Source organism: Hibiscus syriacus, unplaced genomic scaffold (genome assembly GCF_006381635.1).
Source record: "Hibiscus syriacus cultivar Baekdansim isolate YM2019G1 unplaced genomic scaffold, ASM638163v2 tig00110160_pilon, whole genome shotgun sequence".
NCBI lineage: Eukaryota > Viridiplantae > Streptophyta > Magnoliopsida > Malvales > Malvaceae > Hibiscus > Hibiscus syriacus.
Window position 1 is genome coordinate 477,141 of NW_024062608.1, and position 17,537 is coordinate 494,677.

General features: G+C 36.1%; 1 pseudogene; it reads left to right on the plus strand.

The window, feature by feature from the left end:
• The first annotated feature begins 6,117 nt into the window (after positions 1-6,117).
• Positions 6,118-14,394, plus strand: LOC120216483 (annotated as a pseudogene).
• Positions 14,395-17,537: the final 3,143 nt, after the last annotated feature.

Here is a 17,537-nt window from a genome sequence, read left to right on the forward strand (position 1 = left end):
AACCTTCAAATGAGTGAGGCTCTGATACCAATTGTTGAGTTAATCGATCGACGGAAACGACCAAGAGGGGGTGAATTGGCAATTAAAATTTTGGTGGAAGCTTTTGCAGAAAATTGAAAGTAATTGCACAACGATTTAGAGTGGTTCGACTTTCTCAATCAAAGTCAACGTCCACTACCTTAGCTATCCACACTAAAGATTTTCCAACAAATTCACTAATTTGTTCTTTTTTTAAGGCCAAAGAGATAACCTTACAACTCCCTCAAGAATATACCCCAATTCTTGAGAACAGTCTTTCTCAAAGAGAAGATTACAAATTTGCAAACTTACAAGGAAATCCTCACAAGGTAGATTGTTTGCACAATTCTAGAACAAAGAAAAGAACACTTAAAAATGAATACAATTGAGTACAAGTAGTGTTCTTCAAAGCAAAATGAATATTGAATGAAAAATAGGCTTGAAATGCTCAAACTTGAGGTTTGATGCTTTCTCTTTAATTCTCTCTTGATTCATGTTGATTGTTTTGTTCTCATTTTTGATCAATGGCTTCTAAGCTTGTTTAAATACACCTTCAAATGATTCTGAACGTTGGGGATGCTTATTGGAGTCAATAGAACCGTTTAAGTGTGAAAACAATTAATAAATTCAGTTGGGAGCGTCAGTGCATCGATGCATACCCATGGTGCATCGGTGCATCAGTGTAAAATTCAAATATTTTGACAGTTGGACCCTTAGTGCATCGGTGCACTAAGAGTGCATTCGATGTTTCAAGTGCATTCGATGTTTCAAAATAGCCAGAGTGCATCGATACATGGCTGGTGCATCGATGCATCAAATGCATTCGATGTTTTCATAAAATCCTCAGTGCATCGGTGCATAGTATGTGCATCGATGCATGAAATGCATTCGATGTTCAATTTAATTCATGGTGCATCGATGCATGGATTGGTGCATCGATGCATCACTTTGATAAATTGATTTTAGGCTTGATTTTGGTTCAAAATACTTTATGAAAATTGTTTCAAAAATAGTTTAAGTATAAAACACAATTTTACACATTTAGTAAGGTTTGAATTTGAACTTGAAAGACTTAGAGTAATAATTTGATATTCGATTAATTAAATCAAATATACTTAGAAAATTATTTTTAAAATCTTAAAATTCATTTAAACTTAATTTGTTATATCGAAACACAAAAATGTTTTCAACACATAGTATCGATACCGTCAGACCCCAACAGCTAGTAATAGCTAGTTGATTTAATAATAACAAAGGTAGTACCGATACTCCCTTTAGGAGTACTGATACCCTCTGTACAAGTTTTTTTTTCTAATTATTTAAAAATTCCTTCAAGTTCCATATAATTTTTAACCTTGAAATTTTAAAATTTTTAACTTCGAAATTTTAAAATTTTTATTTTTTTTTCAAATTTAATATTAATTTGTATTAGTTTCATATTATTTTTAACTTTGAAATTTAAAAAAATTAATATTTTTTTCAATTTTATTAATTACAGTAAATATCAATGAAATTTAAACAATTCTAAAATTTTTATAATTTTGCAAAAGTACACTTTATTTAATTATAATTTAAACAAATAAACAAATTTATTACTTAAAAATTAATTTTTGATACAATTAAATATTAACTACAAAAACTTAAATAAACAAACTTATTACTTATATTTGCGCAATTCTTTCCGATGTCGAGACGTGGTAGAATGGTAATGACGTGGTGCTCGTCGATTTCGTCGTGGTCGTCCACTTTCTTCATTTTCCTCTTCTTCCGGTTCCGGTGTTCCGAACATTACTCCACCACTTTGATATACATCTTCGGGTGAAAACGATGGATTACTCAAAGTATTTGACGCCATCATTTACGTAATCGCCTCAAATTGAGATTGTCCGTAATGAAGAAGATGATCCCATGAACCTCTTTCATTCAGTTCTGAGGAAAACTATTGTGACAGTGGCACTTGATCCCACCCACTTCCTTCCCACACCGCTCGTCTCTCCATCAATGGTTGATATGCACCATATCCACCATAACTTTCTTGCGATGGATAATAATTGGTGGAAGCATAAGATGAAGATATTGACGAAGATGATGATTTTTCCCATATTTTTCCTTCATTATTTCTCACTCTGACCGCTCCTTCGGCGTTGTCAAGTATGGTTTCCCATTTGCTTCATAATTTTAGAGGTAGGGAGAAACATTGAAATCAAAATCTTCAGGTTGTACCTCGGAAAGATTAGACAATCATAAATGTCTATTTTGCCAATCGTAAATGTCTATTTTGCCAATCATATATGAATATAACATGCTTCCTCGACCAATATTTGCTATGTTTCTCACGCGCATCTACTTTATGCAAATCGTCAATGTTATGTATTGACATTTCTATCAGTTGGTGAAACCCAAATTGTCGTAAAACTCTATCGGCGGCATGGATCTCAACAACTGCGAAATGGAGCAATGGTGTTATGGCACACCATATGTCCGCTCCTTCAAAGAACATTAGTGGTAGACATCGTTGGAAATCCGACTCATAATAAGGCATCCAATTAAACTGTCAAAAGTATTATGTTAGTATAATTAAACAATTAATATTATGATTTAAAAGTTAATGCAAAAAATATGAAAATTTACCTCATGTCTACCGCCGATATCAATTCTTATATGAATATATACTTTGGTTTCACCCGACAACTTCGTATCAATTATTCGGTGTCGCCATCTAAAAAATTAAGTTATTTATTATCGTTTTCAAAATATTTAAATAAATATTATAAAATATAAAAACTATAAATATATGAATTTACCTTGCGGCGAGAGGAAACTCCATAGGAGCGGATGTAATAGGCGTCATAAACAGGAGACGATACCATGCCCATGATTGGAGCAAAACTAAACAACCTGCTACATCCGCTTTTTTCCGCTAACGACTACAGTCGCCTTACATAGTTCACGATACAAAAACGCCAAAATTGCAGAACCCCAACTATATTGGCGACATACAACAAAATCTTCCATTACCGAAAGATATTATGTGTGCACCAAATTTCCCGATTTATCCGGTAGCAAGATCCCTCCAATCAACGTCAAAAGATGCTCGAGCTGCATATATCACCTCTTGCTCCGTTGATTGTTCATCTACTCTAAATTCTCTTTCCAACCATGTCATCTGTACCCGCAACCCATCAATGACATATGTTGGAGCCTCATTTCCCAAAAAATTTGAAATAACAATATTTACCTTATAAGTGTTGCGAAGCACTAATGACATATCATTAATCAGAACGCCAAGTTGATACTCGACATATTCCAAAGTTATCGCCACTTCACCACAAGGTAAATGAAACGTATGTATTTCGGGCCTCCAACGCTCAATCAACGCCGATATCAGTGTCGACATCACCTTAAATCCGTGAAGAAACGTCGCTCCATATAATCCGAATTGTGAAAGATATATCACCATCCGCTGATGTGGCTCTTCATTCGTCATTCCTCGATGACGAATGATTCATTCTTCTCGCTACAATTTGAAAATAAATTATTTAATACAATTACATAAAATAATTATTATTAATACTATAATTTTGTCAAAACTAAAATGAAATAAAACAAATTAAACTTACCGTTGTCAACTCGATCGACGAAATATGAACTTCATCAAGACATAACATTTCATCTCTTGATGCCATTTCAACACACATTCTTCAACACAGAAGTTTTTGCTCTCAGTAGAATGTTTGATTACAACTGAAAAATCTATCCAACCCAAACCTTTATTTATACTACTCTAACCAACGGTTAGTTTTTTTCAAACTGAAAATAGTCGTTGGAACTCGTCTCACCGGCGTGACAAGTTGTATTGAATTTTTTTTAAAAATTCTACTATTTACCAATGGTCAATCCAACGGTCAAAAATTTGAAAATTATACTCGTTGGAACTCGACTCGTCGGTGTGACGAGTTTCATGCCATAAAATATTATTTTTTTTATTTTCTTTTAAAAATTTACAAAAAAATATTTTTTTCTCAAGATATATATTTTTTTATTTCGGTTGTGGGGCCCACCTGACACGATCTATTAAAAAATATATCCCACTGACGAGTTCCATGAGGATTGTTCAATTAATCGTAGATCCCAAATTAAATATTTGGGTGTCCTAATGGGCTAAATAATTTATCCGGTGCCGTAATGGGCCAATTTGGCCGATCTGATATCGAAACATTGACCAGCTCGCCAAGAGACAGTCTGATTTGAAATAATGGAATTTGATTCTACACGTCCTTGATGAGAGGAATTTGCTGCTTTCGCGTAAGGCAAGTGACTAGAACCATGCGCATTCTTCCCTTGTATTATGGGATTATAATCATGCGGAAATTGGGCAACTGATTCCCCTTCCTCACGTAGCCAACGACACGTTCTCACCGCCGCTCGCCAGAGAGGGGAATGGAGGTTAATGTCCCAACCAAAAACGATCTTGGATTTGTCCGTAGTTAGTCAGATTGGACAAAAACTTTCACCATGGCCAAGTTTACCGCATATGAAACAAAATATCTGAATTTTCTCGTATTCAAATCGAACATAACATGACGGACCGCAAGGAGCAACAAGTTTTTTCCGACGTTTCAGGGGTTTTCTGATATCAAGTCTCACTCGTATTCTCATGATACCCTTGTAGTTCAATGAGATGGCACCAGAATCGCATTATAGAAAAGATCCAACGAAATTCCCCAACATTTGAGCGACAGCAGTAGAAACAAAACCAGGCCGGACCTCGTGAACTTGAATCCAAATATCAACATTGTGAAATGGAACTATCAAAGGGTTTTCTCCATCCTTTAAGCGGTGTAGGATCAGCAAGTGAAAATTGAAATTCCATGGACCTTTTTCCTCAATCCTATCCATATCAACCTCGTGATAAAAACGAAATAAGAACCTTCCTTCACCAATATCAGAGATGGCTACTCCCCCCAAAGGGCGCCAAACACTTTCCAATGTTGTACGCATTGCCTGAAAGTGAATGACACTCGTAGTGAGAAAAGTGCCCACAAAACAGTTTGTAAAGGATATGGGTTGGTAGGCCAACAGTGATCACTTCATCCTCCTCGTCCTCTAGATTAAGATCTGCCAGATTTGTTTGAACATTTTGATCCATGACAGCAGCAGAAAAGTGAAAAAGATAACAAAAGAAAAAAAGCTTGCTACTCGAGTAGAAGAGAGCGTGTCAAAAGACACAGTATTGCTTGTGCATCAACAAAATATTATGTTAAATATTTGGAATTATTTTTAATATATTTTATAAAATTATTCATACAAATAGTTTGAGATATTAATATTTTTTTAAGATTAATTTATCGTTTTAATCTTATGATTTATTCAAAATTTGTAACGTATTTAAAATGTACAAATAAAATATTAATTTAATTGAAAGAGTCGGATCAGGATTTGCAATTGAGATAAAATGGAAAACTTAGATCCGTTTTAGGTGAAAGTGCTATTGTCTCGAAACCAGGGGAGAGAGAGAGAGAGAGGTTGCTTTGGCTGTGACCGATCAGAGGACCAAACTGATGGTGATGGCGATTATTGTGGCGGCTGGAAGATAGAACGCCGGCACTGACGGTGGTGGAGGCGGCAGCACCAGTGTTAGCTAGTAAGGAGCCCATTTCCCGTTAATGGAGAGAACAGTTGGCACTTTTTTTCATTGTTAAATTAACATTTTCAACAATTTCTTTCATTTTGATCTAATTTTCTCTTGGGTTTGTGATGTTGATTGAACTGTTGGTCATAGGAGTGTATCGGAGCTGGTTCAGTTCTGGGTTGATTTGAACCAATAGACTTGGAGCGGGTTTTCACGTTTATTTAATTCTCAAAGTTTTAGCTTTGAAGGGATTGATGGATTCAGGTGAAAAGAGACTTGTTTGTATACATATTTTATATAATTTAATGGTTGTTGATCATGGGTTTTCTTGTTTCTGTGTGTTAGTTGTGATTAAAGCTTCGATATTTTGCTTTTTAAAGTTTGATTTGATTAATATTGCTTGTACTTGAGCTTAGATTTGGGGGTATATATTGTTTAATAAATGGCATGTCACGTATTTGCAGTTAAATATTGAGAGATTGGATTTGGAATGCTTATAAAAGATGTCACTAAAGAGTATGTTACGGGAACTGAAGGAAATGAAAGATGGGATTGGTAACATATCAAAGAGAGGAGGGGAAAGCAAGCTTTGGCGTAGCCGTGCTCGATCCCATGTTGCTCCAGACATATCAAAGTGGGCGAATCTACCACCTGAATTGCTCTTGGATATCATCCAAAGGGTTGAAGAGAGCGAGACAGCTTGGCCTGCTCGAGCTGTTGTTGTGTTTTGTGCTACAGTTTGTAGGTCCTGGAGGGAAATTACAAAGGAGATCGTGAAGACTCCTGAGCAGTGTGGAAGGCTCACATTTCCTATCTCATTGAAGCAGGTTATAATCTTTCCATATTGGCAAATATCTCATTTTTTATCCCTTGAGAATTTAGTACTGGGTATCTAAATTTTTTACTAAATTTAAATCAATGGTAGGCGAAAAGTTTGATCTTGTTTGTATTCACCTTTGTCGGTAACATTATTGTTTCCAAATCTGTATATCCTCACTGGCTTTTCTTCCCTGAAATTAACACATGTTGATAGTTGAATACATGATTTTCAAATGATTACTTTCAAAATGCATGCATATAACTTATAGAGCTAAGTCTAAATTTTCCTAACTTGCTGTGTGTGTATCCATAAGTAATAGGATAGGCTATTTTCTTATTCTCCCATTTATAAGTTCTACTGTTTGTGCTTGTAAACAGCCGGGTCCTCGTGAGTCTCCAATTCAATGCTATATTAGAAGGGACAGAGCAACTTCTACTTATCTTTTGTTCTATGGTTTGGTGCCTTGTAAGTATTCTCATTTTGTTGTCCTTGTAGTTACTAAATGATTGATTATAACTTTAAAACTTTATACCTCTGTGCTTGTCATTCTCAGCTGATAACATTCTGCTCCAATTATTATTATTTTCTCTGTAACTGGATTTGTGAAGATTTTCTGCTAGCTAGGGATGTAAAAGAGTAAGTGTGACCGCATAGGTTTCGTTCAATAACCCAACATGTTGGTCTTTATCCTTTATTTTTTATCGAAAAGTTGTGAAACATAGTTTGCGTTTCTTTGGGAACCTACTTTGTGACATTACGAGGGTTACTCACCTATGTGGTTATGTTGCTTTATTCTCGTTCTTTAAGCCACGTGATGTATCTGAAACTTAGAAACCTCACTGGACGTATAACTATCATGAAGCTTCCTCGCTTTCGAGGGGTAGTTACTTGTGTTGCTTATTTGATTTAAAGTCGAGGGAGAGAGCGATAAATTATTGTTGGCAGCAAGGAAGGTCAGAAGGGCAACATGCACGGACTTTGTTATATCATTGGCTGCAGATGATTTTTCTAGGGCTAGCAACAATTATGTTGGTAAACTAAAGTGAGTTTTGCCATTATATTTCTTATGTTTCTTTGATCATTCTCTCTCCTTTTCAACGATGAGATGTTGAGATTTCTTTTCAGGACTAATTTTTTGGGTACCAAGTTCACCATACATGATAGTCAACCACCATGTGACTCAATAATCCCGTCAACTTCTCGATCAAACCTTAGATTCCACTTCAAGCAGGTTTCTCCAAGGTTACCGACATGCAACTACATCATAGGTATCATTACCTATGAGCTCAATGTTCTACGAGCACGAGGACCAAGGAGAATGCATTGTATTTTGCATTCAATTCCCGTCTCTGCTATACAGGAAGGAGACATTGTCCCAACACCGTCAACATCCCCATATTCTTTCAATGAACAGTTTTCTCCCCTAACCAGTTCCAGAGGAAATGAGCCTTCAATAGACACCAGCTCCCCAAGCGTACCAGCCACACCAGTATGCTTCGTGGTACCAGGAGAGCCATTAACCCTAAAAAATAAGGCTCCAAGATGGCATGAATAGTTACAGTGATAGTGCCTAAACTTTAGGGGGCGTGTGACAGTGGCATCCGTTAAGAATTTCCAGCTTTCTGCAGTTGTTGATCCATCAAATAATGTATTACTCGAAGAGCAAGAGAAGGTAATCTTGCAGTTTGGAAAAATTAGAAAATATATCTTCATTATGGATTATCAATACCCTCTATCTGCTTTCCAAGCCTTTGTTGTCTGCCTTAGCAGCTTTGACACTTGTCGGAATCGTCTTTCGGTTGGGCCCCGAATTAGGCTTCGACTTGGATTAAATGAATTGGGAGTCGTCACCGACCATTTTAAAAAGAACTTAGGTGGGTTGGAAACAATCTTACCTGATCTGCGTTGTACCATAAATATATCGGGTTCAGGAGTTGATTACGGTCAAGAAAGGATTAGCACCCTTGAACCACCCTTTCGGTACCAATTAATTTATCAGTTGTCTTTAATTGCGAAAATTAAAAATTGAAATTTAAAAATTTGATTCGAATTGTTTACCTTTGATTGATTTAAACGAAGATCTTTAAAAAAATAGAAATACTAGGGAAAGTAAGTAAATAAATAAATACTAAATCAAAAGAAAGAAGAGAGAGAAGAAAAAGAAAATATATAAAAATAAATAAACAAAAAAGATAAGAAAATAAAGATAAATCAAAGGAAAAAAATACAAAAAATACAAAAAAAAATATGAAATGAACCGAAAAAAATATAATAATAATAATAAGTCAACGATAATAATGATAATAAATATATACATGAAGACATATATATAAAATTGAGGAGAAAATAATTAAATAAATAAAAAGGACCAACCTGATTGAAAACGAAATTAAGGTATAAAATTAAAAGAGAAATGAATAAATTCAAATTAATGAGAAAAAGACAATGCTTATAAAACAGGGGGGACCTAAATCACAATTAGCCCCAGAAAGGTGAGACGCGTGTGAGCTTACAAAAGGGGAAGGACTAAACCTTATATTATCCCTGAAACTTTGAAAATACGCAGTAACTAGGGCTCAAAACGGCGTCGTTTCAATCTTTCTATTTAAGGCCAAAATATGGCCTTTCTTCCCTTATTCCCCTTCATTTCTCTATTTTCGCCTCTCTCTCTAAATATGAGAGGATAACAATTCTCTCGCCACTCTCTAATCCGATGAGAATCCGGCCACTACTCCGGTGGCTACCCACCGCGCCGGCCGAAACACAAAATCCCAAGACACCCAAAACCTTAAACCCTAAATAACACCCAAAACACTCACCTCACCCTCGAGACCCTAAATCTAAACCCCAAAACACAAAATCCCAACCCCCTTGGCGTAGATCTGACGAAGACCCACTCGGTTTTCTTTTATGTTGTTGTCTTTGTTGTGTTTACTGTTTTTGGTGGTCTTTCTGGCTTCTGTTTTATTGATATATGGTGTTCGATGATGATGGGTTTTTTCTTGTTAGTAGTGTGTCTTGGTTTACTGTTGTTGGGTCGTGTTTGTGGTTTGGTTGGTATTCTGTGGCTCTTTCTGTGTACTTGGTTTGGTACTGTGCTGTATCTCCGTTCTGTCCTCTCGGTTCGTTGATTGTGTGGTTTGTGTAATGTGGGTTTTCTCGATCTTGTTGTTGGTTGGCTTTGAATGTTTTCGGTTTTTTGTGTTGTTGGTCGTGTACTATGTACCGATTGTTGTTCTTCCTCGATGGTTTCTCCGTTCCCCCATGGTCGATGATCTCTCTGTGTCTATTTATACAGCCCCGATAGGGACTGTTTTCGATTATATAGGGGTGTTCCGTATGTTTTGGGCCTCACGTCATTCTGTTCGTGGTTGGCCTGTCATCCCGGGATGGGTCAGTCCCAGGGGTCTCGGCCGGCCAATCTCCCTTTGACTATGTAACTTCCCCATGCGACGCTTACTGAGACTGGGAAACCCTAATCCCTTGTTGGGCTGGTTCAGGCCCGTTCTAGTTGGACTTTTGATGGACCATACTCGAACAGTGGAGCTGAAAAAGTAATGAATTTAAAAAATAATTATAATAAAAATAAATAAAATAAAATAAAAAGAATATTTAAATATATATATATATATATATATATATATATTATTTAGGTTTTTAAAAAAATTAAAATCATATAATACATATTTTCAAATAATGTTTTAAAATTATATATTATATATATACTTTCTAAAAAAGGTTTTCAAAATCATATACTAAATAGTTTTAAAAATGATTTTAAAAACTATATATTATAAATATTTTTCAAATTGATTTTTTATTATATATATATATTTAAAATGTTTTCGAAAATTATATTATATATATTTCAAAATGTTTTTTTTAAAACTATATAATATATATGTTTTCAAAAATATTTTCAAAAACTATATAATATATATGTTTTCAAAAACCATATATTATATATTTTCAAAATGTTTTCCTTTTAGAAAACCATATATTATATAGTTTTCAAAATGATTTCAAACTATATAATATATATATATAAATAATAAAAGAGATGGAAGATGAGTGTCTACAGTTGCATCTCTTTGTAATTTTTCGTATAACGAAAAATATGACAAAGATAAAAAGACAAATTTTCGTTCGGTGGAGTTGAAGAATAACTCCATGTCGAATTAGGTTGCAGATGGCTCCTCCGTCACGAAGTCCAGTCCACCTTGAAATGATATGGAATTGAAGTCGTAGTTCGGAATTTGAATCAGAACGTGGATTATCGTCGCCAAATTGTAGTCAACCTCGGTCTTCTTCTTGGTTTAAAGACCTTGGTTAAAATTCAACTGGAAATACTTCTTTGAGTCCACCATGTGGTAGATAGGTCCTCGGTCTGAATGAAATCGAACACGAAAGGTCTTTGTTGAAAGATAGCTCTTCTTGAATTAAGTTATGCTGCCGGAAAACAGTTTTTTTGTCATTGAGGTACGGTTAACCAAGGTCTTCTTCTTGACTTGAAAACCTTGATTGCAACCGGACACTATGTGATTGAGATGTCATCGAGCTGAATGAAATCGAACTCGACAATTTTATTGGCAAATAGCCCTTCTTGCCTTGAGCTATTCTGTAAATTTGGTTTGCCTCTTAGCTGAGTGTAATCGAACTCAAATGTCTTTGGAAGATAGCCTTTCTCGACTTAAGTTATGCTGCAAATGATGTGCCTTGGAGCTGAGCGTAGTCGAACTCGAAGGTCTTTTGGTGGCAGATAACTATTCTAGCCTTGAGTTATGCTGTAAATGATGTGCGCTCGAAGCTGAGTGTAATCGAACTCGAGAGTCTTTGGCAGATAGCCCTTCTCGACTTAAGCTATACTGCAAATGATATGCCTCAGAGCTGAGCTTAGTCAAACTCAAAGGTCTTTGATTGGTAGATAACCCTTCTCGACTTAAGTTATGCTGCAAATGATGTGCCCTCGAAGCTGAGTGTAATCGAACTCGAGAGTCTTTGGCAGATAGCCCTTCTCGACTTAAGCTATGCTGTAAATGATGTGTCTTGGAGCTGAGCGTAGTCGAACTCAAAGGTCTTTGGTTGGAAGATAACCATTCTTGACTTAAGTTATGCAGCAAATGAAGTGCCCTCGAAGCTGAGTGTAATCGAACTCGAGGATCTTTGGCAGATAGCCCTTCTCGACTTAAGCTATGCTGCAAATGATGTGCCTTGGAGCTGAGCGTAGTCAAACTCGAAGGTCTTTTGGTTACAGATAACCTTTCTAGCCTTGAGTTATGCTATAAATGATGTGCCCTCAAAGCTGAGTGTAATCGAACTCGAGGGTCTTTGGCATATAGCCCTTCTCGACTTAAGATATTCTGCAAATGATATGCCTTGGAGCTGAACGTAGTCGAACTCAAAGGTCTTTGTTGGCAGATAACCCTTCTAGCCTTGAGTTATGCTGCAAATGTTATCTTTTAAAAAATGGCTTCCATTCGCAGGTCTAAGCCGGTCATAGTTCTTCAGGTGGTTCCTCTGAGCGGGTCTGAACTAAGTGAGATGATCTTTGAATAACTCCCTTTTACGGGAAAACCTACTGATAAATTCTGACAGTCGGATATCTTCCGTTGTGAAATTGAAATCTGGCTTGAAGGGGAAACATGTTGTTCATTGTTGAGTTGAGCTGAACTGGATTTGTTCTGAATTAGTTCTCGAGCCTATTTGAAATTGACTCTGATATCCATATATATGTTAAGTCGGTTGAGGTGTAGCTTCTCACTGCTGAGTTAAGCAACCACCATCATTCTTTAAAGGCGTTTGCGAATCGAGTATCTTTCATCTTGAAGTCGAAACTTGACTCTTAAAGCTGCAAAAAATCATTTATGCTAAAATGATGAATGTGATGCACCTAAGTATGTCTAAGATGCATGCAACATGAATGAATTATATGTTATCTCCTAGATGGATTCTCGTGCTTTGTCTGCCAATATGGTCCCTTGAATCGATCGTGCCCCATTATCTTTTCAAGCTTGGGCTTTACGGATCTTTCATATCTGATATTGTTCTGTTTGAAAATGTTTTTCTCATTTTTCTTGTTTTAGGAGGGCAAATGATAAAAATACTGTAAAATATTATTCGTAATTGAATCAAATTGTAAACATGAGTTCAAAGTATATCAAAGGAATCAAGAGCTCTTTTAATGCTTTCAGAGTTACGTCTCTTTGACAAATGTTCAAATGGATGAGTTGACTTTAGGTTGGCCTCTTTTCTAAGGTTTTAGTAACCCAAAATGTCATTTTTTTTTGAAATATCGCAACATGCTTTGGCATTTCAATTGGGTGCGGACAAAATGACGCAACTAGTATAATCAATTATTAGACCTTTTATTTTGGTCCTCTGAAATCTTCCAATTGTTCAAACTTTGTAGGCTCCTCTAACAAAGGCAGTGCAAAAAATATCGGTCTAAAAAGGAAATTCTTGAGTGCTCGTGTGAATTTGACTATAACAGGTGTTCCTTAACTCCCTTAGTCCATCATTACCAAAATTTTCTTGCTTATATAAATTTGATTTAATTTGCCGTTATCTGGCTAGTTGAATCCATAAAGCCGGTGTGTTTAGCCAATTGATTTAGAGGGACAACTTAACATTATAATCAGTTTTATCAAGTTCACTGAAGGGTTCATCTCATCACAAAGTCTTCGACCGGACAATAGCAGTGGAGCAAACACCGAATTGCCAAGTGTTCGAGCATGGTTTGAACGTAATCTATTCATAAGGCCAAGGCTTTCAAGTTTCCTCTATAACCAATTACCTTAGTGGAATAGCTCAGCTTTGCGGATTTAATTTCTTAAGATTGTCAAGAAGAACCTGTTATAGTCTAGGTGTTGTTAAAAGTCAACATTTCATCTTTAGAGTTCAATTTTCAAGCAACTGACCTAAACTAGATTCACTTACTAGACTATTCCATCTGTGAATATCATTATCATCACTGAACGTCTTAAATAAAAGTATAGTAATGTCATATGCAAAAGGATGCCCCATGTTGTCTGCACCTTATGAAAGAAAAATGTTATATTGGTTGATTGCAAGAGCAGAGTACGGTGTTTGAGAGTATATTATGGGTAATGTCAAAAGTCCTTGTTTTAAATCATGTTACTTCGTCAAAGATATGTAACTTTAAACTATTTACAGAGTTTCTTAATTCAAATGATATTCAAAGCACTGCAAGTTTGTAAATGTGATTCATTGCTTGTCATCATTAAAGTAACATAAATTTATTCAAATGTCTTTACAGAAACTTGAGAAAACATAAAAAACAAATTCAAACATAATGCCTCAAATGATGAAACGATATGCCTCACTTGGATGCCCCTAAGTTGTTGAAGTCGATCCAGTTCTGGTTACGCATCTTCTGTACGACTCTCTTGAATACGTAACAGTTCTCAATTGTGTGCCCTAGGACACCGCCATGATATTCACAATGAGCACTCTCATCATACCACTTGGTATATGGGGGCTTCATGGGTTCTACCGGATATGGTGACACTACATGGGTGTGAAGCAGTTGTTAATAAAGCTCTTTGTAGGTCATGAGAATAGGGTCGAAATATTCCCTTTCCCTCATTGGTTCTCTAGAATCTTGTTTAGAAGTACTTGACGGTACAGTTGCAGTTGATTTTAGTTTGGAGATTGTGACACCTTTACTGGCATGGTTGATGTTGTTAATCTCTCCATCCCGCTCTCGCATAGGAGGTTCTTACTGGCCTCCCCATCCTTAATTTTGCCTTGCTTTATGGCCGACTCGATCATTTCTCCGGCCATAACCAAGTCTGAAAAGCTTCCTGGTGTGATCGTAACCAGGTGCCCGAAGTTGGAGCCTTCAGGGTCTGTACGAAAAGTTTTCGGATTTCCTTTTCATCCAAAGGTGGATGCACTTGTATAGCCAAATCTCTCCATTTTTGTGTGTATTACCTGAAACTCTCGTTATGCTTCTTTTCCATGTTTTGTAGCATAACTCGATCTGGCCTTATGTCATTGACATGCTTGTATTGTTCCAAAAATGACTTGGCCAGGTCCTTCTAGGACTTGATATTTGATCGGCTTAACTGGTTATACCACCGAATGGCTAAGCCCGACAGACTCTCCTGGAAGCAATGGATCAGGAGTTGGTCGTTTCTTCCATATCCTGTCATCTTTCGGCAGAACATGGTGATGTGAGCGGATAAACAATTGTTCCCGTCAAACTTCTCGAATTTTGGGGACTTAAATTTCGGAGGAAAAACCAAGTCCGGGACTAGACTGAGTTTCGTGGCATCGATTTCATGGTAGTCATGGTCTCCTTTGACTACCTTTATTTGGTCCTCCAATTGTTTGATTTTTTCCTCCATCTTCTTTTATTTGTCATCTTCGTCCGAATCCGGTATATGGTAATAACCCGGATTGTTCTCAGGGTTAAATACAGAGGATGAGGGCTTCGCTTTTGTAGCAGATGAGTCCCCTCAAAGTTCTGGTAAGATTTCAGGTGAGATAACCACTTGCGGGGTAGGTTGTATAGTTACCATTTCCGGTGAACCTGCCCCAGGCGCACTAGTCTGTTGTAAGCCAACTAACTTGGCAACGATCTGATCAACAAAGGACTCTTGGTTCTTTGTGATTGTTTCCAGAGTATTTCGACTGCTCTGGCTTATCTTATCTTCTAGCTCTTTCTGTAGTTTCAACATATTCTCCTCGATTTGTGTAATTCTGGCTTCCATCCTCTTTTTCTTCAAACGGGTGTTATGCGGATGGGGTGTGTCCAACGCTTGAGGCGGTGTATCCAGTATTTGCTCCTTTTGATGAGACATGTTTATGTTAGTTAATGCGAATGTAAAGAAAAATGACAAAAATGCAAAATATGTCTAGATGCATAATGCATGAAATGTTCGAGGCATTAATCCAAAAAATGTGTCTGTTATTAGAAATAATCCTTATTTGGGACAAAACTGTTTTATCTTTTAAGAGACAAAAAATATTCTGACAGCTTCTGACATGTTGACTAGTCTTCTGCCTTCATCCGTCACCGGTTGAATAACCTGTCGAACCGCTCTGGCTTCTCTGAATGAACTGTGCAAATGACGATTTGTTTGCCCAAAAAAAGCCTCGAAGGACTGCACCTCCGGCATTTATCTTTTGTTGAGATTATTCCCAACGAATACGTCATTGGAGCCCTTAATTGATAGGAACTATGTGAAGTCCATTTGTCTGTTTCTTGAATTCGTCAACAATGGTCTCCAATTTCAGCTATCGTTTTGTCATTGTTGTCTTTGAAGGGACTCCCAAGATCAGTAACCTTCATCTTGCCCCTGCAACCTCTGTCAGTCAGTTCTTCAAAGATAAACTTTCATTGTGCTTGATGTAGACCCGGGTTCATTCCGAGTCCTTTATAATGCAGCAGAGTGATATACACTTCAATTGTGGGTACCACGTCTTCTAGATTAAATGTGACACATAGTCGCCTTGTAGACCGTCCTCTGTATTTTCATCTCTTGTATTACAACCCCTTTGTCCATAAATTCAGATTATTCATGTTTAACAAACACGTTTTTATGGATCACCACCTCTTTTACATGATACAAGTGATGAAAACAAAATGAAAGAGAACAAAAATAAATAAATAAAAAGAGTTAGTGAGGTAAATAAAATAATAATAATAAAAATGAAAGATCCTACCACATATGATATCTACCCCACATGCTTTAATTCCTACCCGGACATGATCTCTATCCCGCATGCTAATTTCAAACAAATCCTAAACCGCATATTTGTCTAGTTCACATGCTTTGAACAGAAAGTAAAGCAGAAAATAAAATCAAAGCAGCCTAAGATTTGGAATGAGGTATTGGGGTGGGCTCTAATTCCCTGTACTCTCTCGGCTTATGTTATAAAAAAGGTACTCGAGTTCTCCTTGCCGGTTCCCCTTGGGCTTTCCAGACCCTTAGTCCTAAGCCTATTACAAGCTTATGTGGACTAAGTTAAACTCGAGAGGAAACATTCCTTTATGCCCGCACGGTGAATAAATTCACACGAAGGCATAAGGTATATGAATCTCGAAAGCTATTTGCTAGGCCCGCACAGTGAATAAATTCACACGAAGGCGTCGCTTTCACCCCCACTTAAATAGGGTTTGAAGCTCGGGTATAGAGCCTGAGATGAAAATTTTGAAAAATCTGAAATCATTGAAAAAAAAAGTCAATACAACTATTTAGTTGAAAAATAATCAAAGATAAATAATTGGAATCGAATAAATAAATTTAAATTTAAATTTACCATTTTCGCATAAAAAGACAATCGAAAATTAATTTCGGCCCGACTCACTTACTTGTCCCCAATGGAGTCGTCAAGCTGTCGGAATCGTCTTTCGGTTGGGCCCCGAAATTGGGCCTCAACGTGAATGAATTGGGTTAGAGTCGCCACTGACCACTTTAAAACAAATTTAGGTGGGTCGGACACCATCTTATCTGATCTGCGTTGTACTAGAAACGTGTCGAGTTCGGGAGTCGGTTACGGTCAAGGAAGGATCAGCACCCTTGAACCGCCCTTTCGGTACCAATTAATTTTCCGGTTGTCTTTATTTGCAAAAATTAAAATTAATTTGAAATTTAATTCGAATTAATTACCTTTGATCGATTGGAATTCTTCTAAAAAAAGTTGAAAATGTTAGTAAAAAATAAAATTAAAATTAAAAACAATAAAATAAAATAAATACATGAATAAAATAATAAATCAAGGAAAAAAAGAAAATAAAATAAATAAAAGAATAAATCGAAAGAAAAATGAAAAATAAAATAAAAATAAAATAAAATAAAGGAAAAAAATAAATTAAATAGATAAGTAAAATAATAATAATGATAACAATGAAAAAAAGCACAAAAAAATAAAATAAAATTTAATTAAAATAAAATAAAAGAAAATAAACTAAAAATGAAAAGAAAAGAAAATATTAACTATTTAAAAATTACGAAAATGAGTAATAATAATAAAAATAAATAAAAATGAGTAAATAAATAAACAGGGATTAAAGTGCGAACATGTTAAATTCGGAACCCA